The sequence below is a fragment of the Alligator mississippiensis genome, chromosome 2 (assembly GCF_030867095.1).
Source record: "Alligator mississippiensis isolate rAllMis1 chromosome 2, rAllMis1, whole genome shotgun sequence".
Taxonomy (NCBI): Eukaryota; Metazoa; Chordata; order Crocodylia; family Alligatoridae; genus Alligator; species Alligator mississippiensis.
The window spans coordinates 79,276,502-79,300,536 of record NC_081825.1 but is presented as its reverse complement, the minus strand read 5'-3'; the positions used below and the strand labels follow the sequence as shown (position 1 = coordinate 79,300,536).

At 43.5% G+C, this 24,035-nt stretch overlaps 1 long non-coding RNA gene across 1 annotated transcript; it reads left to right on the top strand.

Annotated features, from left to right (window-relative positions):
- The first annotated feature begins 8,842 nt into the window (after positions 1–8,842).
- LOC132248327 (uncharacterized) lies at positions 8,843–22,760 on the top strand. The gene is made up of 3 exons (XR_009459501.1): positions 8,843–8,906; positions 20,636–20,691; positions 22,121–22,760. It is a non-coding gene; the product is annotated as an uncharacterized LOC132248327 (long non-coding RNA).
- Positions 22,761–24,035: the final 1,275 nt, after the last annotated feature.

Sequence of the window (24,035 nt, the reverse complement as noted above, 5' to 3'; positions counted from 1 at the left end):
TAAGACATAAGATGAGAAGTTAATTCATTTTTTATAAAATAAACAAAGGGGTAATGACAGTGTTATTCAGTGTATGCCTTGGCTACATTTGGGTTTGAGTACAAAATCAATTAACATACTGACTCAAGGTAATGATTGCCCTGGGGCTAAAAAGTATAAATAGAGAAGTACATTCCTACAGAAAATTATGAGTATTAAATTCATACCTTTTCTGGTCAGTTAAAATTATTTCCTTGCTATTTTCTTATTTACCTTATAACCATGTTACTTTATTAGAAGGTGATTTGTAAAACTATTATTAAACTCATTCTGTGTTGTGGACAGAAACACCTGGAAAAATATTTCCAGAAAAAACATCAGTCACAAGTGGAAAAACATTTTTCATGGTATACCCACTCCATCTCTGACCTAATTTTTCTTGTTCTCAAGGAAAACCTACAAGATAGCTTCAGAAGATGGGCCTAGAAGCAAAAATTCATAACTTAAGTACACACTAAAAGCCATGATTTTAACAGGAAATGGTTTAATACAATTTACTAGGGCTGTGTGAAACGGCACCATTCCATTTTGCCTTGAGTTTCCACGGTTCGACAGAACAGTGTTTTGTATCGAATTTCATTTTGAGTCGAAACCTCTGTTCCATTCCATTCCGTTGAAACAGAAAGGTTGTTTCAACACTGTTTCAACATTTTGCTGGAGATGGGAAGTCAGCCCAGCTGAGCTAACTTCCCATCCCCAGTGCTAGATCGCACCAGGGCAGAAGGCAGCCCAGCTGGGCTGCTTTCTGATCCTCTCTGCTAGATTGCTCTGAGGGGGGAGGCAGCCCAACTGGGCTTCTACCTGGTCCCCCACGCTAGATCATTGCCTCATGCCCCTGGTACAATCTAGTGTGGGGGACTGGGTAGCAGCCCAGCTGGGCTGCCTCCAGTCCCTGGCATGATCTAGCATGGGGAACCAGGTAGCAACCCAGCTGGGCTGCCTTCCACCCTGGCACAATCTAGAGAGGGGGATGGGAAAGCAGCCCAGCTGGGCTTCCTTGCTGCCTCCTACCCCCAGATCTTGCACTGGGGATCGGAAGTCAGCCTAGCTGGACTGACTTCCCATTCCCAGCCTATGGTTGAAATGTTATGAATTTCAAATTGCTTTGACCAGCATTGTTTTGTTTCGAGGCTATTTTGACGCCTTTGTTTCATTCCGATTTTGCTGTTTTGACCTCAAAATTGGTCGAAACAGTGTTGAAATGAAACAGCCAGTGAAATTTCAAACAGCCCTACAATTTACCTACTCCTGTTAATATTCTCTCAGTATTCTACAGGTCAGTAACTTATCTCTTTCTTGTTCTTTTAAATAATTAGATTTATTTATTACAACTGCCCTTTACTTGCTTTAACCCACTTCTGATCATTTCTTTTTGCTCCACAGGTTTATAGCCCTCTCTCAGGGTGTGTCTGCATGTGCATTTGCTGCGCAGGAAGTTACTGCACAGTAAGCCATTTTTAGAGCAGTGTCTACACCTGTAGGCATTATATAGCAGTAATTTTACTCCCAAGTCAGTCCAGAGAAACATGGCTACTGCACAGTGCCTTACTGCGCAGTGTTACGCCTCAGCTCTGTATTCTTGGGCAACCCTGGCACAGGATGCAGTCTGTCTGATTCACAAAGGACTCACCCCCCCCTACATAAATGAAACTGATTAAGATGCAGTGAGAGACGCACCTAAGACCCTCACCAAATAAGGGTGACAAGAGTGAATCAACTGCCCTAGGTCTCATTTGCATCCGAGATGGAACCAGATGACCATTCATTTACATGAGAGATGGAAAACAGAAAGCCTGAAGCAGAGACTGCAGTGAATTCTGGGACCAGAGAAGCAGGAGAGCACTGCATGATGGGGAATCTGTGCTTCAAATGTTAATCAACCCATGTTCACACACACCCAGCTCAGCATTTATCAGACCAGTTCTAATCTGGATTTGCTAAGGACTCCCCCCCCAGACACACACACACAGCTCTAAGTTTAATAGGCATCTTGGGCCGTACATTCCCCGGTCCCACTATGGGAGGCCTATTTAAACTTGATTGACTAAAACTCGGTTGCCGGGTTAGGGAATGTTGAGGCAAGAGACCGAGTCAGAGGGGGTATGGGCAACATTTGAACAATGGTTAAGGGTTCATCACAGCATCCAGCCTGCTGGAGCCCTAATCCTATATGTTGTCATATCTTTCCCGAGACGACTGGTGGGAGTCCTTGCCACAAAAGGTTATGAGCACTCCAATAATTGCTTTAAGTCTGTTAAAAGACTATAGTAAGATCTGGAAAAGTCATGCTAAGCTGAGGCTTGTGCACAACAAGTAAAAATCCAAAATCCTGATGCTGTAAGCTATCTATTGTTCCTGAAGAAACCATGAGATATCCCATCAGTATATCTGCCATCCATAGGAATCTCAAGCTGGCTCCCAAGTATTTGGGTTACTCCCTAATCTTAAGTGTTTCCTTATTATCAATCAAGAAACACTTTCCTGAGATGGTCCAAACCAGATAACCCCTTGTCAATAGAAAAGACAATGATTTACACTACTGAGGGTGCTTTGAAGCAGCTGAACTGAGGGTATAAAAATCTGTAAGTGTGTGTACTTCAAAAAGAAAAAGAAGAAGAAGCAGGAGGAAAGAAGGAGAAGAAGAAAGAAGAAGAAAACTCCTGTGCTGACACCATCCCCTGTCGTTCTTGGGACGCTGGAAGAACAGATCATCTCTCTCTTCAAGGATTGTGCTACGGACTGTGCCTGTCAGCTTTGCAGCCTGGGTACCGTGGACTAGGTGAGATCCCAGCGTTCTCTCTTCTTTCTAGGCATAAACTTCTGAACCTGAACTGTATCAGTTAAGCTTGAGCTAAGTTTCCCCAAATACTTAGTGAAACCAGGGTAGTATTGTCATTGTTTGTGTTTGTTTTTCTTTTGCATGTCTATTACTATTAGTACTATTATATATTTCATATGCTTAGCAATAAATAATTTTTATAGTCAAACTGGTAGTAATTGGGTATATTTTTCCTTCTCTGCTTCTCTTTCCTCCCGTGCTCTGCAGCAACGCTTCTTTTACCTATGCTAAAGATCCCTGTGAAGCCCAAATTATTGTGGGGTCTGCTCATCAAGAGGCCAAAGATTGGGACATGCTGAGTTTGAAACACATAAGGGGATCAGCTTGTACAGGCTGATTGACCCAGTTTGACTCAGACGTGCCCTTATGAACTGAATGCTGGCCCATGAGGGTGTCAGCTGGACACCCAGCCGGATTCAGAGGGATTCTGTTTACCTGTGTGCTTGTGTCTGACTGCATTTTATTGTTGCTCTTATGAACTGATTCTTGGCATATGAGGGTGTCAGCCTGTCCATGCTGATCAGCCCGGCCAGGTCAGGCGTGTCACGTTAATTTGTGTGTTTGTGTGTATGACTGATTTGGTGACTGGAGGAACCCAGTCCCATTGAGAGTGAGTCCTGCAAGATAGCTCCACTGGGGGTGAGGGCTTGCAGAAGGGAGAAATACAGCTCCGTATAGTAACACGAGCAGCACATTGACAGAATCACCATGACCCTAGAAACTATACCTAATAAATGAGCACACCCCAAAGTAATGGGCAAATTTGGTAACAGCAGCAACTTCTCAGGAGTAAATTTGCTATCTCTATCATGCAGGTAGCAAATTTACTTCTGAGTTGGCATAAGTCACCATAATTACTATGCAGTACAGATTCACATGTGTAGACACATGCCCATACAGTGCAGTAATTTTTGGTTAGTGTGCAGTAACGGTGCAGTTCTTTAAGTGATTACTTTCAGTTACTTAATGGGTTTAAATAAAAGCCATTGCTTTATCTGCTATTTACTTAGCTTAAACTATACTTGCTCCTTTCCCAGACGTGAGGAATGGCACTCCGTGCCCAAAAGCTTGTCTAACATCTCTCCCAACTATAAACTTGGTTTAGCAAAAGATATTACCAAATGGTTCCACATGTTCCCTGAATCATCACGGCTACTATCTTTTTTGCAGGGACCAGGCTTTTTCACAGGGCATTTACTGATTTCGCAGTTTCTGCAAAAATCGCAACATTGAGATTTTGGTAGGTCCTGATTCATTAATACTTGAGAAAGGCCTTAAAATCTTTACTTTAAGGGCAATATTATTTAACATTTTACTACTCTGACATGTCATTCAGTGGCATTGTAGTTTTTTAAGCTGCTAAGAGCCTGAGTGCTCATTTTTTAAATAGTAAAGGAATAACAAGGTCTCAGAATAGCAAAGGTGTAGCAATATGCAGTTCTGAAACCAAGAACAGATAAAATATAATTTTAAAATAAGATATCAGGAAAGGACAAGCCTCAGAGAAAATGGGGAGAAATAAAATATAAAAAATCTATCAAGTGTTTAAGGATTATTACATAAATATTAGTGGAAGTGATACAGTGATCACTCCTGCAAATCCAGAGGGATTCAGGTGAGAAATTCTAATCATATTCCCTTGGTTTTCTATTTGTTTTGTTGCCTACAAGTTTCAAAAGGCTGTGCGTATTGCTGGTCAAAAAGTTCTGATGGAACAGCGCTTCAATCAGAATGTAGTTTTGTTAAATCTGAAATGTTCATGGGACATGATTATTTTGACAATTATTTTAATGAAAACTATCACGACTGATCATTTCAACTTTCTTGTTTTGTTTCAATAATATTGAAATGTTTTGTTTTGACAAAACGTTCCATTTTGACTCCTTATTTTGTTGTATTTTGTTTATACTTGTATACTACACTAAGATTATGGATACTGTTAATAGCTCCTAACATGTAATGAAGTTTCTAAATAAAAAAAATGACAGCCTTTCCATTCCTGGAGTATTTTTAATTTTGATTTTTCTACCTGGTTTAGAATGAGAAACAATTGAAATGCTAGAATTCCCAAACAATAGAAATTCCAGGTTCCAACAAATTCTGGTTCACAGTTATTAGCTGTTCAGCATTCCAATGTGTTTAGGTAGAAGACATAGCTGAAAAACCTTAATTCTTTGCTTACCTGTAACAAAGCCAGAAGCTTTTGTGTATTTAAGTGGCGAGTATGGCAGATCAAGCTTGCTGTGTGGAGCTGGCAGCTGGACAGAGGCTAGCTGCTGGAATGCAAGGAAGCCAGAAACAACAGTGATAGCAGCTACCATTGGGAGAATGACTATCCTGCAGGCAAGAGGCAGGCAAGGGGTAGGCAATACAGAAGTAAAGGTATGAGCAGAAAGGTGAAGCTTCATAGTTGTTGTTGTTTCATAGTTGTTTTTAGGGGCTAGAAAGGACCTTACAGAATATCAGGTCCAGCCCCCTGCACTTGAGCAGGAAATACCACTGGGATCAGAAGACCCCAGCAAGATGGGCATCAAGACACTTTTTGAAGATAGGCAGGGTAGATGACTGCACCACTTCTAAGGGGAGCCTGTTCCAAATCCTGGGTATTCAACTTGTAAAGAAGTTTTTCCTTATGTCTAGCCTGAAGCAATCCTCAATCAACTAGTGCCCATTATTCCTTGTGCTTTTCTGGGGGGCCTTGGTGAACAGATGCTTCCCCAGGTCCTTGATATAGGCTGCCACCAAGTCCCCTCTGCATCTTCTCCTGGCTGAACAGTCCCAAGTCTTTCAGCTTCTCCTCATATGACCTGGTCTTTAGGCCTCTAATTATGCTCATGGCCCTCCTTTGGAATCTCTCAAGCTTTTCCACTTCCTTCCTGAAGTGCGGCACCCAGAACTGGATGCAGTAGTCCAGCAGTGGTTTCACCAAGGCCGAGTAGAGAGGGAGTATGTTATCCTTAACCTTACTTGAGCTGCCTTGGTAGATGCATGCCAGTGTTTGATTAACTCTGCCAGCTACGTCATTGCATTGCTGGCTCATGTTCATTTTGTTGTCTATCATGACACCCAGGTCTTATTCAGATGTGGTGCTAGCAAGCGTGGCACTGCCAAGCCTGTAAGTGTGTTATGTATTATTTCTTCCCAGATGGAGCACTTTATATTTCTCTGCATTAAATAACATCAGGTTGAGGTACTCCCACCTCATGAGCCTGTCTAGATCAGCCTGTATTGCTAGCCTGTCTTTGAGCGTGACCACACTCCCCTATAGTTTGGTGTTGTCAGCAAACTTTGCTAGTTCATTTTTAAAACCCAAATCCAAATTGTTGATGAGTTCACTTTTAATACCCAAATCCTAATACCTGAATCCAAATCTATTTGCTTTTAATACCTGAATCAAAGCTGCTGCAGAAGAAGGCAGGCTGGCCCCTAAGCTAAAATAGAAACCACTGTGTGTAGCTGGGAAGTCATGTGGGGCTTTGGGGCACACAAGCCCAATGTCTGAGACCAAGTGGCCAATCTAGCCCTACATGTTGCAGCAAGAACAGCACCTGAGGTAGATGGCTGCAGAAGACTGGTTGTACCCAAGGGGGAAGGGGAGAGCTAGCGGGAACTTATGGTATGGTGAGGCAGTGACCCACAGTGGGGTGGATTTTAGTTGTGCAGCAATTTGCTGGTATTTATGTTATGATTAAACTTGATACTGGAAGACCAGGTTGTGGTTATAGAGGAGTCCCTGGTGAGTTACTCTGAGACAGGCAGCCTAGCCTTGGGTCAAGGACCCAGAAACCTGAGGGCTGGTGCAGTGGAAGTAGTCCAGACTAGGGTCAGGGACCCAGAGGGCTGAGGGCTGGGACAGAGCTACAGCAGCTGTGCTGGGCATAGGGGCCCAAAAGGAAGTAGGACTAAGGTGAAGGCTGAGAGGGCTAAGGCCACAGTAGTGAGGCTAAAGCCCGAGCAGACTGAAGCCTTAAAAAAGGGTCTAGAGCTCAAGTGTTGCCTGAGAGTTTTGTTTACTTTAAGCCAGCCTGTAAATAGTTAAGTATGTTTTCATGTATATAGTTTGAGGATATGCAAATGATATGTTGTTTAGAAGCCTCTGGAAATCTCTGAAGTATTGGCCTGCTACCCTATATAGAGATCTTGGGCATACGAGGCTAGGTCTGTGTGAGTCGGGGAAAAGTGTGAGTGATTCTAAAGTAAAGGTGAGCAACAGTTGTTGAGTGACAGGAACATGTATCAAATGTGAATGTAGGTGACTGGTCACTGTATGATTGACTTTGGTTGACAATAACTTTGTTATTGATTAGTGATTGGTTAGTGCAAAATGGTATGATATGAGAAAGAAAAGAATAAAAAAGGATGTTGCAAAAGTGTCTGTGTGGTGGGTTTGGTGTGATCTGCCCCAGCCCCATGCCAGAGCTGGCTCAAGGAGGGTGCGGGGCCTGGGGCAGATCAGTTTGAGTGGGGACCTTCCCCTGCCCTGGGATCGGGTGGCAGGTCCTGACATGAGCTGATATTTCCTGGCCCTGTACTAGAGCCGGCTTGAGAAGGGTGTGGGGCCCAGGGCAGATCAGCTCATGTGGGGACCATCCTCCGCCCTGGGATCAGGGCGGTGGGTCCCTGCATGAACTGATCTGCCCCAGACCCACTGGCCCCAGGTAGCAGCACCTGGCTCCTGTCAGCTGGCAGGCAGATTGGGGGCCTCCTGACACCCCCAGGAGGGCTGTGGGTGCTGTGCCAGAGTCCTCCCGGGGGTGCATGGCCCCAATCTGTCTGCTGGTTGACAGGATCCAGGTGCTCCCACCTGGGACCAGTGGCAGCACCAATCTTCCTGGCACTGGGTGTGGGCTCTGCCCAGCAGTGGTCTGTCACCTGGCAGGCAGATCGGGGGCCTTCCGGCACCCCCAGGAAGACTCCGACAGAGACCCTGCAGCCTTCCTGGGGGTGCGGGCAAGCCCCTGATCTGCCTGCTGGATGACAGGAGGCAGGTGCTGCCAGCTGGGACCAGCACTGAAGCCAGTAAGCCTGGCTTCAAAACTCAAAACATTTAAAAACTTTCTGGGATCCTTTCAAGAGGAGGTTAGATAGGCATCTAGCTGGGGTCATCTAAACCCAGCACTCTTTCCCACCTATGCAGGGAGTCGGACTCGATGATCTGTTGAGGTCCCTTTCGACCCTAACATCTATGAATCTATGACCCTAACTGACTTCCTGCCCCTGAGGTAGGGTGCTGGACCCAATGATCTTCTGAGGTGTCTTCCAGCCCTAATGTCTGTGAATCGATTAAATGTTTCGAGTTCCCTTGTTTCATTTTGAAGCTGTTTTGAAGGCTTTTGTTTCACTTTGATTTCACTCTTTTGAGCTTGAAACGCACTGAAACAGCTTTGAAATGAAATGCCGGGTGAAATTTTGCATAGCCCTTGTGACCAAGGGTTAAGGCTGAGGTCAACTTGGCTTACTCTGGGACCCTAGAGGCATGGCAGGAAAGGTAAAAATGGAGGGTACCCTAAGGAGCTGGGTGGGGACTGGAGTCATGAGGCCACTGGAGGGTGTCATGGCTGCCCCTGGGGCTGGGTCCTGCTACATAACCAATAGATTGCACAGTATAAGGAGATAATACCCCTGTGGTGGAGCACCTTTGGGGTGCTCACCACGTGGCAGGGGCTGCAGTAGGCTGGAACAAAGCCAGCAGGGAAGGCAGCCAAGCAAAGCCCCTGAATGTCATTCTAAGAGGGGAGGTATGTGGTGGAGCACCTTTAGGGGTGCTCACCATTTGAGGGCTCTCACAGGCTTGGAGGGGAGCCTGTTTTGGAGGAGCAGCAAGGGAAACCTCCCCCAGGAACTACTTTAAGGGGGAAGGTGTGTGGCAGGGCACTGTTGGTGCCTGCCACTTTAAGAGCGGAGCCAAGCAGCCAGCAGGTGCTTGATTGCGGTGGATCTCTGGCTGCCCATATAAACAGGGCAGTTTGCTGCTGGCAGGGGAGCCAGTAACATTGCCTGGCTGCAAGGCTCCACGCAACAACTGGAGGTAAGGGCAGGAGCTGTAGGGGATGGCTTGGATGCTCCTAGTCCTGGGCATGACCTAAAACTGCACCCTGCTGGGAGTGGGTGGCCTGGTGGGGCTCTCAGTGGCATGGGAGCCCCCAGGAAATGCCAGGCCAGTTACCACCCCAGTGGAAGGTGAGTAGGGGTGCCTTAACCCCAGCCCTCACCTCTGGCTGGGTCATGCAACATCGGAGGTAGTTGGGGCCAGGCACGGCTGTGGCCACCTGAACCCTGTGGGGTGCAAGACCCTGAGGGGTGAGAGTTGGGGTCAGGCAAGGCTACAGCTCACCAGGGAGGGAAGCCCTGTGACTCCAGTGAAGGGGGCAGTGTGGAGCCCCAGTGAGGGGAGTAGGCCTAGGTATGTCTCTGGATGCCTGAGGCTGTAGTTTGGGCCAGGGGCCAAGTAAGGGGGATCAGTCTGAGAGATTGGAGTGAGTCCTGAGCCTGGTAAGTCCTCCACTGCTAGGAGGCTGAGTGTGGGTCGAAATCAAGACCTATAGTTGAGTACAATGACCTGCTGCTCCAGGGTGGGAGTGAGAGTTCCCATGAGACCCTGGAACACCAGTCATGGTGTGAGTTAAAAACTCCCCAGTGAGAGGCGGCCCTAGAAAGGGGGCAGAGAGGAGGGACCTCAACGAGGGAGAAGAACCAGAGGGCTGGGAGCCCAGTATGTCTGAGTGTACACAGTTGCACCAGAAAGGCGCAAGGGCAAGCTTAGACCTGGCCAGATAATTGGCTGGCCACTACCCCGGTGAGGGTTGCGGGAAAGGCCCAAAAGAAGAGGTACAAACTTGGTAAAGCCTATGGCCTAAGGGCCCCACTCTAAGAGGGAGCAAGGCAGTATAAGTTGTTGATGTGTGAAAGAGACCCTGTGAGAGAGGGTGGAGTGTGTGAGGCCCTAGTGAGAGGGGGGCAGTATGAATGCGTGTGTGTGACTGAGGCCTGACAACGAGGCCTAAGCTTGGTCCGGCTGTAGGCCGGGAGCACTGTGCCATCTGTATGCCACCTGTGAGGCTTGGGCTGCGGTGTAGGGGAGGAACGGAGCCGCAGATAGCGCCCCCTGGCATCAGGGCACGAATGGGCAGCCTCCCACTTTAATTAATATCTTAATTAATTAACAACAAGGCATGGCAGGAAAGACGGGTGGGTGTCATGCCCAAAGATATGTGGGCAAACGAGCACTGTGGTTAGTCGAGGAGTCCCACTTTGCCACACCCATTATGTCTCACATTTCCCAGTTCTGACTTACTCTAGACTGGAGTCATACAGCCTATTGCTCTGTGGCTTGGTTAGCAACATAGAAGTGAGATGCAACTCACTACACATTGAGAAAGAAAAGAACCTGTTAGTAAAATGTATATATTTTTAACAATGTTTAAGAAAATATCTGTTTCTTATTTAGACTTAAATAGGTAATCTCCAGTTTGGTTCCAGAAATGCCTAAACAGTACTTTCATAGGTTTTAGCTGCCTAAGTCAGCAAAAGCAATCTAGCTTGAATGAGACTCAATTACCATATACCTTTAACTTAAGTAGGTAGGGCTGACAGAATTCAGTGCCAAGAAATTATATCTAAGTAGCATAAATTTGTTTTAAATGATTTTATTTGATTATGTACCTTGAGAAATCACTTGAATCCATGTAAATAAAGAAGAAATTCTAGAGTATGTTTTGTCTGCAAGTAGTACTTACTAACAACTTATCCAGTCCTCTCTTGAAATGAAATGAAGGCAGGCTGTGGCTGATAAGGTTAGTTTCTGAGAAATGTTGAGTAGCTCCAACTCTTCCTTATTTTAAAAGAAGTTGCAGGCAGTAAATGTTTCTTGTGCTTGTTACTGTGAAATCTCAGTAGGGCTCCAGATGCCATCATCTTCATGGCATAGTGAGAATCTCTGCCCAAAAGAGCTTATAGCATAGTTTAAGGTAATTTGCAACAAACAACTGGAAGGAGATGTGGGAAAGAGAATAAAGGTTAACGTTTCTGGAAATGGAATTTTGTAGACAAGCTATATATGCAATGATAAGGTTACAAATCCTTAAAAATATAAATGAGTAAAAAAAAAAAAAAAATCACCTCAGTCATCTCTACTAGCCTACTTGGATTAGACAACAAATTGTACTCTTAACACAGAACTGCAGGAGCATGTCAGCACTCTTCTTATTTGTACAGACAGAAAGTAGGGCAAGATGGCACCTTAGAAATGAACTGGTTCAGAGAGGCATGAGCTTTCATAGATAACAGTCTGCTTCATCAGTTGCTCTGTGATTCCAAATGGACTGGCAGATGAAAACAAAAGAGTCAGAGTGAGGGGCCTCTGCTAAGAGAAGTAATAAGTTGGTTGATGAGTTCAAGTGAGGTGAACAAGACAGTTAAGTCCAGTGTCTCTTGAGGGGTTAGCATCTAGTTCAGGTAATGTGATAAGAAACCACAATTCTTGTTGAGACCACAGTGAATAGAATCTAGTTTATGGATGATTTCTGCAAATTTGTGGTCCAGTTGTTTTTTAAAGTGTTATTGTTTACAAATAGCTATTTTGAGGTCTGTGATGAAATGTCCAGGAAGGTTCAAGTGTTCTGCCAGACTTTTATGTGTTTCTAGAATGAATGTTGACTCCATGTCCTTTCATTCATTTATGTAGTAAATGTCCTGTCCAGTCAATGTAGACAGCAGAGGTACAACCACAATCTGGTCTTCCAGTGTCAAGCTTAATTATAACAGGCTGTAAGCAGGTCTATGTGACAATAATGGAGGTGCAGGTGAATGAATCCTAGATTCTATCATTCATGTTGCTTGGTTCATTGATGTGTTTTTTGCTGATGAGGTAACACAGCTTGCATCTGGGCTATAGCAAGGTCATGTGATTTGGTGAGAAATGGAGTTAGGAAACCCATTAATGGAGATATCATTTGAGGTGGGCAGCTGCCTATAAGCCAGGTCTGGCTTGTCCACCAAGTCTAACTTCATATGGTCATAATTTTACAGGAGAGGTTAGAAGTAATTAATTATTACTATGATGTTTGAACTGGGGACTGTAAGTGACAACCAAAAAGGATTCTTTTCTCCTTGTTATAGGGTTGGCATTGTAAAAAGTTGGAGACAGCTCTGAGTCTGCCTCCGCTGATTTGAGTGGCTATAGTTTATTTCCTACAGAATAATTAATTCTTGAGCACATCTATTTTTTCCACACTGCATTTTTAAATTGCTCTTCTGCATTTCATATTAAATGGGGAAAAAAAGTCCAGTTTCTGCAGAGAAGTCTATTCTCTTGAAGCAAGTTTTGTGGGAACTTCCAAATTCTAATGTACTGAGACAAAATACATTTCCTTTGCATCAGAGATGGCTATTAAGAACAAATTGTACAACTAAGTCAGAGCTTCCAGCTTCTTTTTTTTGGCAGGTGTACTGGGGTTATTTCTTTGGAGCTGTGGTCCCATGAAGGGTGTGTTTAGTTTCTTCAAGTATTCACAACTACCTTCATATGTTCAAAGTAACGTGGACCACTGTAGGTTCCTTTACAAGATCTAGTATGAACTTTTAGCTGATGGGTTTAGCTCCATGTTAAGCATAGCTGGCACTGGTGGGAAAGACTGCCCTGAATTTCTATCTCCACCATTAACTAAAAGAGTTCTAAGTCAAATGTATCAGAAGCACACTTTGAAATATCTTCTGTTGCCTGTTTCATTTGTCTGGCATCAGATAATTTTTGTCATTGAATCTATTCTGTCATACATCTATTTGAGCTGTCAATTCTGTAATTATAAAATGCAGAAGTCAGAAGTAATGTGGCATAAGAAAGCCAGTGCGTATTTCAGAGACAGAAAGAGGCAGAGAGAAAATGAGTGAAGAAAACACACACACACAGTATGTGGTAACCATATTTTAATAACCTATAAAATCAAAATCCAGATGGAGAAAAGTCTGACATACAAGTTGCAACTGGCTCATTGTTTCTTTCAAATTCCTAAGAGAAAACAGAGTATCTTGCATCCCATGCCCAAATATTTGGGAAACAGAACTATCCAACTTAAATCAGGAAAGGAGCCAACCTCACAGCCAAGGCATGATAGCGTAGTTTGTATATTTCTGCAAGATCTTGGGTATCATGACCACCAAATGCGAGAGATTCAATAAAGGTGTTCATTCCCCTGTTAAATTCTATTTTGGGTTGTTTTTTTCCCTTTAGTTTGTGGACAATAAAAATATTACTCAGATTTATGTTCTTTTGTGACCTGGGTTACAGTGGTCTGTTATAAAATCGCTCATTAACATGAATTCTGAACAGTTACTGGTTTAGTTTGGAGTTTTCTTTCACTTTTGAGAACCACCACCTTACAATTCAGAGTAGTCAATTCAGATTCTTTACTCCCCACTTCATACCTAGTACTTACCAGGCCAGTGGCAAAAACAGACAAAAAATTACTGTAAGATAGTATCTGGGGATTCTCCTTGAGTAGGTAAATTTCTGTGTATCGTATAGATGGTTTTTATGCTGTCTGCTCCTGATCTTTGGTTATTATATCATATGAGAAGGAGCATGGTTAGGTAGACAGGCTCTTTTGGGCTAAGAGAACAGGCCTGAGGGGATGTTTCAGCTGATTCAGGATAGAACAGCACTAGTACACTTTGACTAAGTACAAACAGTCAAAAAGCCCAAGGCTGAATTAATTCAATCTTTGCAGGTTAGTCTAAACTGCATAGATTGAAACGATAAGCAAGTGAACAGACATTGACTTTTGATTCCAGAAATGCAGCCATATGCCTGCAGTGGCTCAGGCCAGAAGCTGGGGATGCTAGATCACACTTTCCTGCTCAGCTGGAACAGACAGCTGGGCCAAGGTTAGCCCGCCCACGCTGTAAGGGGTGCGGGGGGAGGGGGTACAGGGAAATGCAAAGCATCCTGGGATGCTGAGGGGCTGTGAGTTAACTTGAATCTGGAGGGGATCTGGGACAAAAGTTCAATAAACTGACTTAACCTAAAATCAGTTAAGTCTGATACTACATCCACTCAGGTTTGTCTTAAACTAATTTTGGTCATTTTGAAAGTGGTTTATGCTCACTGAATTTCTGCTGTGTTACAGATTTGAACTGGTTTCTGATCACTTATAAAAGTTTGTGTAATTTCTGTCCCTAGCCTTTGGGGTCTAAATTGGCCCCAAGCTGATGTCAAGGTGATGAGTTGTGTGAACATTAATGGAGTTAACCACTTATACTCCCTTCTTTTAGGAGCACTGATAATCAAGCATACATTTAGTGAGTGTGTGTCATACATAGAACACACACAGATTGACACTGACTACTGGGAATCAGTTACAGGGGTGGGCAAAATGTGGCCCGGGGGCTGAATGCGGCCTGCCACACCATTCTATCCGGCCTGTGGGGCCCCTAAAACATTTAGAAAATAAATATTTATCTGCCCCTGACTGCCTCTCATGCGTCCCTCAATGGCTTGCCAAAATTCAGTAAGCAAACTTCTCTCCAAAATAATTGCCTGCCCCTGAATTAGGGCAAGATAGTAAAAAATGTATGAGATCACATTCACGTAATTCTTAATCCATTGTGAAATAATTTGAAATGAATCCCAATGTTCCTTCACCTTATACTACTCAATCTAAAGTAATTCTGTCAACATAATAATGTGAGATGATTAAAATAATTTAAATATTTTGCCTGACACGCCAAGAAGTTTAGAGTTGCTCAGTATGAATTGAATGATTAGCTAAGAATGATTCCAAGAAGATGTTACATTTGTACTTGGAAGACAGAAGGGTTTTTTTTTTTAAATGCTTCTTGCCTCTGGCACATTTTAAGTTGCTATTCATTTCAGTTTATTTAAATGGTTCATTAGTAACAGTTCACTTACTGCTCACAGCAGTGGGGACTCTATATGTCACTAGTTGCTATATAGGGTCTTTACTGTACCACATTTAAAATTGAGTGAGTACACACTCATTTAAAAAAAATACGATCTTATGTTTCTATTACAAGTAAACCATCCTAGAGTGTAAAAGTTATTTTTTCAGTCCACATCTAGATTTTAGCAATGGGTATTCTATCCAGCAAGATGCTAACTATTGAGAGGTATTCATCGTTTAGTAAAGTGGGTAAGAATTTCTTTCACTAATCTGTTTTTTCCCAAAATGAATCATTGAAGCCAAATACTTTTGCAGATCTATATTGAATTTGCTGACTCTTTCATAAAAACAAATGGAGCAACTTGAGAAATGTATTCTTCTTTTTCTTTGCCATTTTATTTTGGCTTGATATTGGAAAATTCCACTTGCATCTCATGTAGCCTGTTCAAGTTGCATCTCGAGCCAACCTCTCCTTGTGACCTAAGGTTACTTTGTTTGATGCTGTGCCTGGGAGCTGAAGTAAAGCATATTGCCTCTTTGATGGAAGAAGCAGCAGCAGGAGCTTTGCCAGCATACTAGGAAGATTGGGCAGTTAGGATGGGAAAGAAGCAGTTATCTTAGTCACCAAAACAGAAAAAAATGTTTCTTAAGTTGCTGCCATTTTAGGCTTCCAACACTAAGTGTGAAAGCAGTATTAATGCACCCAGGAGGCCACAGCAGGAGACTATTACTCAAAGACAGTATTCTTCTATGGAGAGCCTTTGAGTGGGACAATGAGAGAAGTCTACTTCTTCTGCAATATTGGTTAGCGTAGAATCCATTGTGGAAGTTCTGCAGAACAAACTCCAGGACTCAAAAAATCTAGAGGCAGACAGCTCTTCTGAAGAGGACCCTGGGGAACAGTCAGGTATTTCAACGATCTTAGTGGAGAAAGAAGGAAAAGGAAACGTTCACGGCTCACTCCGTGATGTGGCTAAACAAACCTCAGGGAAGCTTTCTTGATATAGGTGAAAATATTGACTGCCTGCCTCTAATAGTCATGAAACTCACCACAGGATGTGTAAAGGTGGCTATGAATATGCTTCCCTACTCCCACATGAAGAGTGAAGTCTTCAGATGCCTTAAAGCTTCATCCATGCATGTGGCAGATACCTCGCTATTCTTAGTTTGTTAAAAAAATATGGTAGTGCTAGATTTCTATGCTGTTCTAAGGAGGGCAGGACAGTATGATTTGTGTAAGCTGAAAACTTGGGAAGTTACACCTAGCTACTTACAAGTGGACCAGTAGTTAGGGAACTGACCCATTGGGTCAGCAGCAGAAAGACCAGCAACAGAAATGCCTGTTGGAACATGTACATCCTTCTATTGACAACTTACCATGCTTTGGAAGAGTGGCTATGAAAAGCAGGCTTCTTCCACTGAGCTTTAAACAAACTGTTATGTCATTTTTAAACTCTGCAAGGCTTGTGGCAACAGACAACTGAACAAATGTTGAAAAAGTGGTGCCCAATACTGTCTCAGTTCTGTAAGAATTTCTGTATCAGGATGCAGAAGTTTGGGCAATTCTGCCAACAGCCAGGGGAACCAGCAGCCACCGCAGCTGCTTCTGTGAAGTATATTGCAGATTTAGGGAGTTCAAGGACTGTAGGACTACCTGCCATGCCAACAGGAGTGTGAGGAAGTGGTGATCAGATGGAAGTATTTCCTTTACATGCTGGAACATCTATATAATCATCATAGACATGCTGTTTCCTTATTCTACCTCCATGAGGTCATGAAATCATGAGCAAATAGATGCCATCCTCCAAACTATACCTGCTTAGGACTGCTCATGAAAAAAATAAAAAAATAAATGGGCATCATACAGCATTTTAATAAGGAGACCCATTTGGTTAGCAAACATAATGTAGGGATCAACTAAGTAATTCCTCTTCTGTGTCTGATGGAAAGAGAACTGAGATGCAGGCAGATTCAGTTCCATGAACAGGGTGACATCAATGAGTAACTTGTAGAGTTGACCTCTTCTGAAAAAGGACCACATTTGAAGCATCAGAGAGCAGGAATACTACTGTGCAGTGATATGTCTATATCCCTGATGCAAAAGTATCTTGGGCTTCTTCTTTATATCATGGAAAAGGAAAGCAAGAATAATCCAGGTGAAAAAGAGCCTGATGTAGTGCCTGAAACTGGTGTCCATGGTCTTCAAGGCAACATCAGCATATGGAGGCAACATTAAGCTGGAGAGGAGTATCACCATGGGTGCTGCTGTGACAGACCACAAAAAATCAGGCTTTCTTTTGCACAGGATAGAGAACTGTGGAGGTCCACATTGCCTCTTCTCACCATCTGAAGGAAGTGCTTACTGCTGCCATAGTAGAGGTAATAGTGGAGGGATGTTTCCCATATAGGATGCTGGTGCCTGCTGATTCAGACCTTTGTTACTGGCCTATGAAAGAAAGCATGTGGCCAGCATTGCAGCAGCTAGCTGTGGTCCACCTCTCTGTGCAGCATCAATTGCATTTTTAGAGTTTCTTTTTTGTGACTAATTCTATAGTTTCTGACAGACACAAGTCTCTTGACAGGCGATGTGAAGAGACTTCTATCTGAAGGAATACACACTGGACTCTTAAGTATGATAGGCCTGTGCGAAGTGACTAGTATTCACTTCGGATTCAAAGTCGGCTGATTCAGAGGACAGTGATTCGATTTGGTGATTCGAATCACTGTCCTGAATCTCCGAATCTCTGAATCATGCAGTCCCAAACCTCTGCCTGCTCTCCCAGCCTGGCAATGGCTGCCCCACCCATCCCAGCTCCCGGCACTTTGAAGAAAAAGCCCCGACTCACTGGGTGCTGCTGGGCAGGGGGTGATCCCCACTGCCCCACACTGCATGAGGGGCTCTGCATGAGCCCTTTGCCATCCCCCCACTGTCCCAGCTCCCCTCCCCCACATATGGCTGACCTGCCTACCGCAGCTGTGGCCCTTAAGGAAGAAAAAAAAAAAACGGAGGAAAAACCAGAAGACTCACCAGTTCCTGCCTGGCAGGGGGCAATCCCTGCTGCCCCCCACTTCCCTGCACCATGTGGGGGGCTCTTCCATGAGCCCTCTCAAGCCCTGAGGCCACTGCAGGAGCTGGTGAGTTCGGGGGGGTTTTCTCATTTTTTTTCCTTAAAGGGCTGGAGCAGAGGCAGGCAGGACAGCCATGGGGGGGGGCTGGAAAAGTGAGGGGGGGCAGAGGGCTTGTGCAGAGCCCCCCCTTGCAGCATGGGGTAGTGGGAGGCAGCGTGGATTGCCCCCCTGCCTGGCAGCTTACAGTGAGTGGGTGCTTTTTGTTAAAGCACCAGGAGCTGGGGTGGGCTGCACAGCCATGGGGGGCGGGGGGTTGGGGGAGCAGGCAGGGGTCCCCCCATGGTCCCATCCCCCCTCCCCTGCCCCCTACTTACTAGCTCTGAGCCCAGGTCCAGCTCCCTGATGCAGTGGTCAGGGACTGTCCAAATCATCAAAGCTCTCTGAATCTTTTCTGAAAATTCAGAGAGCTTTGGATTGATTCAAACCTTTTTATTGGTCCCCTGAGTCAATTCGGATTTGGAGATTTAGCTGCCGAATCTCCTTCAAATCGAATCAGCACCCGAAATTTCACACAGACCTAACAGAGATCCCCAGCAACCTGCTGGAGGACAGAGAGGCTGTGGCTGGAAAAAGGAAAGAGGAAGACTTTACGGGGGGTATTTTCATTCGTTAGGTCTGCCTGGGGCAAGGAGAGATTTGGGAGGAGTGAAGAAGTAAAACTCCCTCTCCCATTGGACTGCTAGTTGCAAATTAATCTCGAAAGAGCTATTATTTTTGTTCTTTAATGCTTTGATTACTGTTCTATGTTTCTTTACTGTTCACTGGCTGTATTCTAGTGGTGTAAGGCAGAAAGGAAGAGCTAACCATGGATGAAACATACCTTGCCACCTCCTTTCAAGTGATTAGTTCCAAAAATCATGGATGGCAAATGGTTTTCAACAGCATTTGTTTTATTCTGTGTATCCGAACATCACTGTTTTCTGTGGAGTGTGTTGTTTGTTGGAATTCAAGAAGAGATCATTTTTAAGGAATTGTATGAGGAGGAGAGAGAAGCTCTTCTTCCATACTTAGCTTTGCTTGTTTTCATAAATAATGTGAAACTGCAACTGGGTTGGTACCATGTTTGTTTATTTTCCTTGCTGGTGTACGTGCTTGTGTGTGTGCATACACACATGGTATTCACCGAACAATTCTGCATTTGAGTGTTTCACAATTTCCTCTCCTCTGATTTGACTGGTTTTAGTTGGGAAGCCACAGCACAAGTAGCAGGAGAATTAGCCTTGCATGCAAGGGAAGAGACTTTCTAAAAAGGAATGATGGGAATGTATTGTATCTAGTCTGTGACTTGATAATAGATTTAGGAATAATATTACCTCTGTTTTGCTTTGGAAAATGGTTTCTAAATAAAACAAAAGTTTATTATAAATGTGCAAGTGTTGGCTCAAGTGTTTGGTATTTTTTTAAGCCTTTAGATGCCTGTGAAAAAGGAGATGATCAGAGGCATCTCCCTAATCCCCATGAAACAGCAACAGGAGCAGTGCAAGTGTTCTGGTGGCTGCCATATAACACAACTAAATATATGTGTGCAGGACCCGCATGATCCGGGGACAGCAGGGCAGACCCTACACTGAGAGGCTATGGCACCTGAACCTGTTCAGCCTCCACAAGAGAAGGCTGAGGGGGGACCTGGTGACCGTCTATAAACTCACTAGGGGGGACCAGAAGGGTTTGGGGGAGACTTTGTTTCCCCTAGCGCCCCCCGGGATAACAAGGAATAACGGCCACAAGTTGTTGGAGCGTAGGTTTAGATTAGACATCCATAGGAACTACTTCACAGTCAGGGCGGCTAGGATCTGGAACCAACTTCCAAGGGAAGTGGTGATGGCTCCTACCCTGGGTGTCTTTAAGAAGAGGCTTGATGCCTACCTGGCTGGGGTCATTTGAGCCCAGTTTCCTCCTGCCCAGGCAGGGAGGCAGACTTGAAGATCTACAAGGTCCCTTCTGACCCTACTTCTATGCTTCTATATACCAGCCCACAGTGAAATATCTGAATCCTTCTTGTGCCATCAGACATTGCTTAGGGCAATGGTGGCCAATTTTTGGCCACCATCTTCTTCCTTCCCTGTGCAGCCTGCCACTTTGTTGCTCTGCTTTCTGCTTCCTGTCTTATCTGATGATGTGCTGCCTGACCTGTCCCTGATTTGCTGCATGCCACATATAGAGGCTACCCTTGCTATTTGTGGCATCCATGGTGCAGGTTGGTCATCCCTGGCTTATGTACCAACAAGACTCTATTATGCTGTTTTCTAGGATTTACTTTATTGCCTTTTGTGACAACTGTTTCAGAAGGAAAGGTTGCTGATCTATCACTGACCTGTCTACCTGAAGGTCCAGTGGATTTCTGTGTGCCTGAACCCTAAACTTTCACCTGTCTGGTTTGATCCCTATACTTTGGTTCTATCAGAAGTTATAAACCCGTGACATAACTTTCAGAGTCATTGGAATATAGGAACCTTTCCATTATGACAAGGTATAGTCTCCAAAAAAGGAACATAGGAAAAAAACCTAAGTAGGCAAATAATGGTGAGCAAAAGCAATTGAATTTGTTAACATAGAAGAATATTTAATTCACATCTCTACTGCAGGAAAGACCAGGGGATTGGTTTGGTCAGAAGGCTAAAGCCTGGTTTAGAATCTCCCTATCCAGTCTCCTCCATTCTCACTTTTTTGGGGGGTGTATAAGGTAGAGAGTGTCTCTAGACCTACCTTTCCTTGACCTTCTCTTCTCTAGAAATGACACCAGGGAAGTGGAAATCAAAATGGCTGATAGTTGACTTCCTGTTTCAGGTGAGCCAGTCTCAACATTTTTCTTTTGGATGTGGTGAAAACCGTTTTATATTTCAGGGTGAACCTTTTTGGCTTGCCTGAGTCATTGAAAATGTTAACAGCATTTGATGTTTCTCATGATATTTATTTCCTTCTAGATTTATTTTTAGTAAAGACAAAACACCAATTTAAAAATAAAATCACTTAGTTATATTGATCCCTATTTTTCAGTATTTCCCCAGATTTTAGTAGACTGATAAATGTTAGATAGTACGTGTCAGGGAAACCACAGTACATTAAATTTACTTTTGTCTAGATGAATAGTGTAGGGATTGGAATAATTCTTCACAAAGATCTCCACTTTTTCTCAGAATGTATATATCTGCATTTATTTTGGTTCCAACATATTTTGACATCTGTCTCCTTTGTTTCACAAAAATTCATCTTATCAAATCCTACACATTTAGGAATATTTAAAACAAGAATAACAGCCCTAATTTTTATTTTAAAACATTTTAAAAGAAAAAAAATAAATAAACCAGATTACAATTAAACTATTGCATTACCATTGAAGGCCATGATTAAAGATAGTTCTGCACTAAACCACCACATAAAGTAGAAAGGATTCAACCTGAAGAGTTTAATCTTGTGGAACAGATTACATTAAAAAAATTAAGTTTGCTCTTACAATAAGGTCAATCAGCAGAATTTATATTTCATGTACATTGATTCAATGGGGAGAATGAAAGAATTATATACATCCTGTATCCTTAGAAGCCAGGAGGAACTGTCTTCATTTTGACGTTTCTAGAAAGATGATTAGCTTGCAAAAGCGTTTTCATTAGGCTAGGACAAAAAGCAAATGACTTCCTACATCTAGTGAAGTTCAGCAAAATAGGAACCAATCTGTCCAAAATAAGGAACACATTTTTATGGCTGGCAAAAGTATACACGATAAGCATTGCTTAACAGTTAGTAATATTTTCTCTGAGGAAGTTCTGTGTGTATATCATTAGGGGGGATGCATAATATTAGAATATACAGACATAAATATTTAAGACTGAAAGGATCACAGGCTATAACCAGTAGGACAAAGAACATCGATAGGGAAAATGAGAGCCAAGTACAGTATCTCTCCAAGGAACAAGAGGCAGTAACTGACATGCTGCTTGCCATGAGGATTTAGGAGAAAAGGACTTGATGAATACAGAAGATATATTATTTTAAAAAATAAGACACTTGTGTTTAGTGACTTGAGTTGTGCATCCATAGTTTTTGCTAACTAAAAAAATAAACATAATAGCCATGGAGTGGACCCTGGGTTTATTTAAATTATTACATTCACATTGCATTCACTTCGCACTGGGGTAAATCACTGCAAAACATGGTAGGTGTGAGAGCATCCAATATTCTGTTCCTAATTATAGCATTGCTTCTGTAATTTGTGCAGACCAGTCGAGAGAGAAGATTCAACCCCCAGCCTCTTCGGAAGGAAAGAAAGAAAGATGCCTAGATTCTTGGTTCAAGGCCATGGGATGAGAACTTCTCTATTATGCTGTCACATACAGAATAATGGTCAGCATTTTGGGTAAACACTGAGTAACCACACACAAGAACTGAACAAAGTGGTGTTAGAAATACTTTTAATAATTCTTTTTCTCACAAGACTGGCTGACTGTCTTGCTTTTTCAATTTTTTAAATGATGGTGCAAGATATATCAATATCTGTATGTGTATGCGTGTGTGTATCTATTGTTTTTGCTGTTTATGAACTATCAACTATGAACTGACCTAAGGTTGTGAGCTCATTTCACTTTTCCTCCCATGTATTTTGAATGGAATTGCATTAATTTTGTGGTAACCTCCAGCTTCCATAGTTGCAATGAACCAGTGTGTGAGACTTAAACAGCTCTGTTTTATCTTTAAAGCTATTAATACTAGCTAATTGATAAAGCCAGTCCAGCTTAAACTCTATTACTTCTGCTTTCAATAGGAATTTAATTCATTCAGCAGCACAGGTTTGTACTTTAGTCACTGATTCTGCACTTATGTTTGCTTGATGTGAAGTGTGAGCAGAGATGAAACTTGAAATGTTGTCACCCTGGTGGTAGGGCAGGGGTGGCAGGTGGATGTGAGTGTTTACCTCCCGAAACAGGGGCTGCTGCAGTTGTGGCAGGGGCATGGGCTGCTGCTGCCTCAGTGCAAGCACCCTAAAAAACAGCTGGTGCAGTGGTCGTGGCAATGGCCAAGTGAGCTCCTTAGAAAGTGCCATTCTGGCACTGATCTGAATCGATGCCCAGGGCTTGTGCCCCACTTATCCCTGTTCTTCCCCAAGTTCCACTACTGAGCACATGAATAGTTCTGTTAAAATAGAACTTCCCAAAGGATGACAATTCCATTTACAACTTAATTGTGTACATTAGCAGAAAGGAGGGTTTAAGCCTTGTCTTTGCTGCAGCACCTAGCTCGAGGGAGTATTTTGAGTTACTCCCTTGAGTGCATTTCAACTTTCTCTTCACTCCCAAGGAGAAGCTGTTCCTTTCTTTCTCATTTCCAATTATTCCTGTTTCTTCACCAGCCTTAAATGCCTGGCAAACATCATGAAACGGGGCCCAAACAGTTCACCCAGAATCCCTTTGCCACCCTGTAAGAAGAGTCCATACTTGAAGCAGTTCCCTAGTCACATGATGGATAATTTGGGCTCTCTGGAGCTTGTGTATTTAGGGTATTACAGCCCATGTGTATAGTAGGGTTCTTTTTCCTCTAGCTTATCCACCCAATCTCTCCTGCCATGACTTGATGTAATCAAGAAAAAAGGAGGGAGGCTAGCTATCTTACTTGGCTGCTATCCTTTCTTCTAGCTAGGATTTTTCCTGATTTTCCTGCTGCAGCTCTTTTCTAGTTGGCTCAATAAGCTGTATACTACTGGATGGGTACAGTCAGGTCATTCCTTACTTAACATAATTTTGTGTCTCAGAGGGCTGCAGGGTTCTGAGTGCCTGTTTGCACAGGCACTGTTGCCTGCAGTATCCTCATTCACAGTTGGATGTCTTCTTCTGGTTACAAGCTCAGCGTTGTGATGGTCACCGTTGGTCGCCTCTTTCGACTCCTTTTCTTCAGGTAAGTATTTAGACTTCTCTGACTCTCAAAGGGAGAAAGCTCCTTGTTCTCATCCCTTTACCTGTTCTGGGGTGCTGTTTCCTACTGTTTTTTTTGGTTTTTTTTAGTGTCGCAGGGCACCTTGGTGCCCCTGCTCCTGGAGAGGAGAAACTGCCAGGGAGAGAGAGAGCGTGCGAGCCCTGGCCTGATATAACGAGCCCAGCTGAGGGTTGCCAGGGTAATGAGCGCAGCTGCGGGTTGCCGGA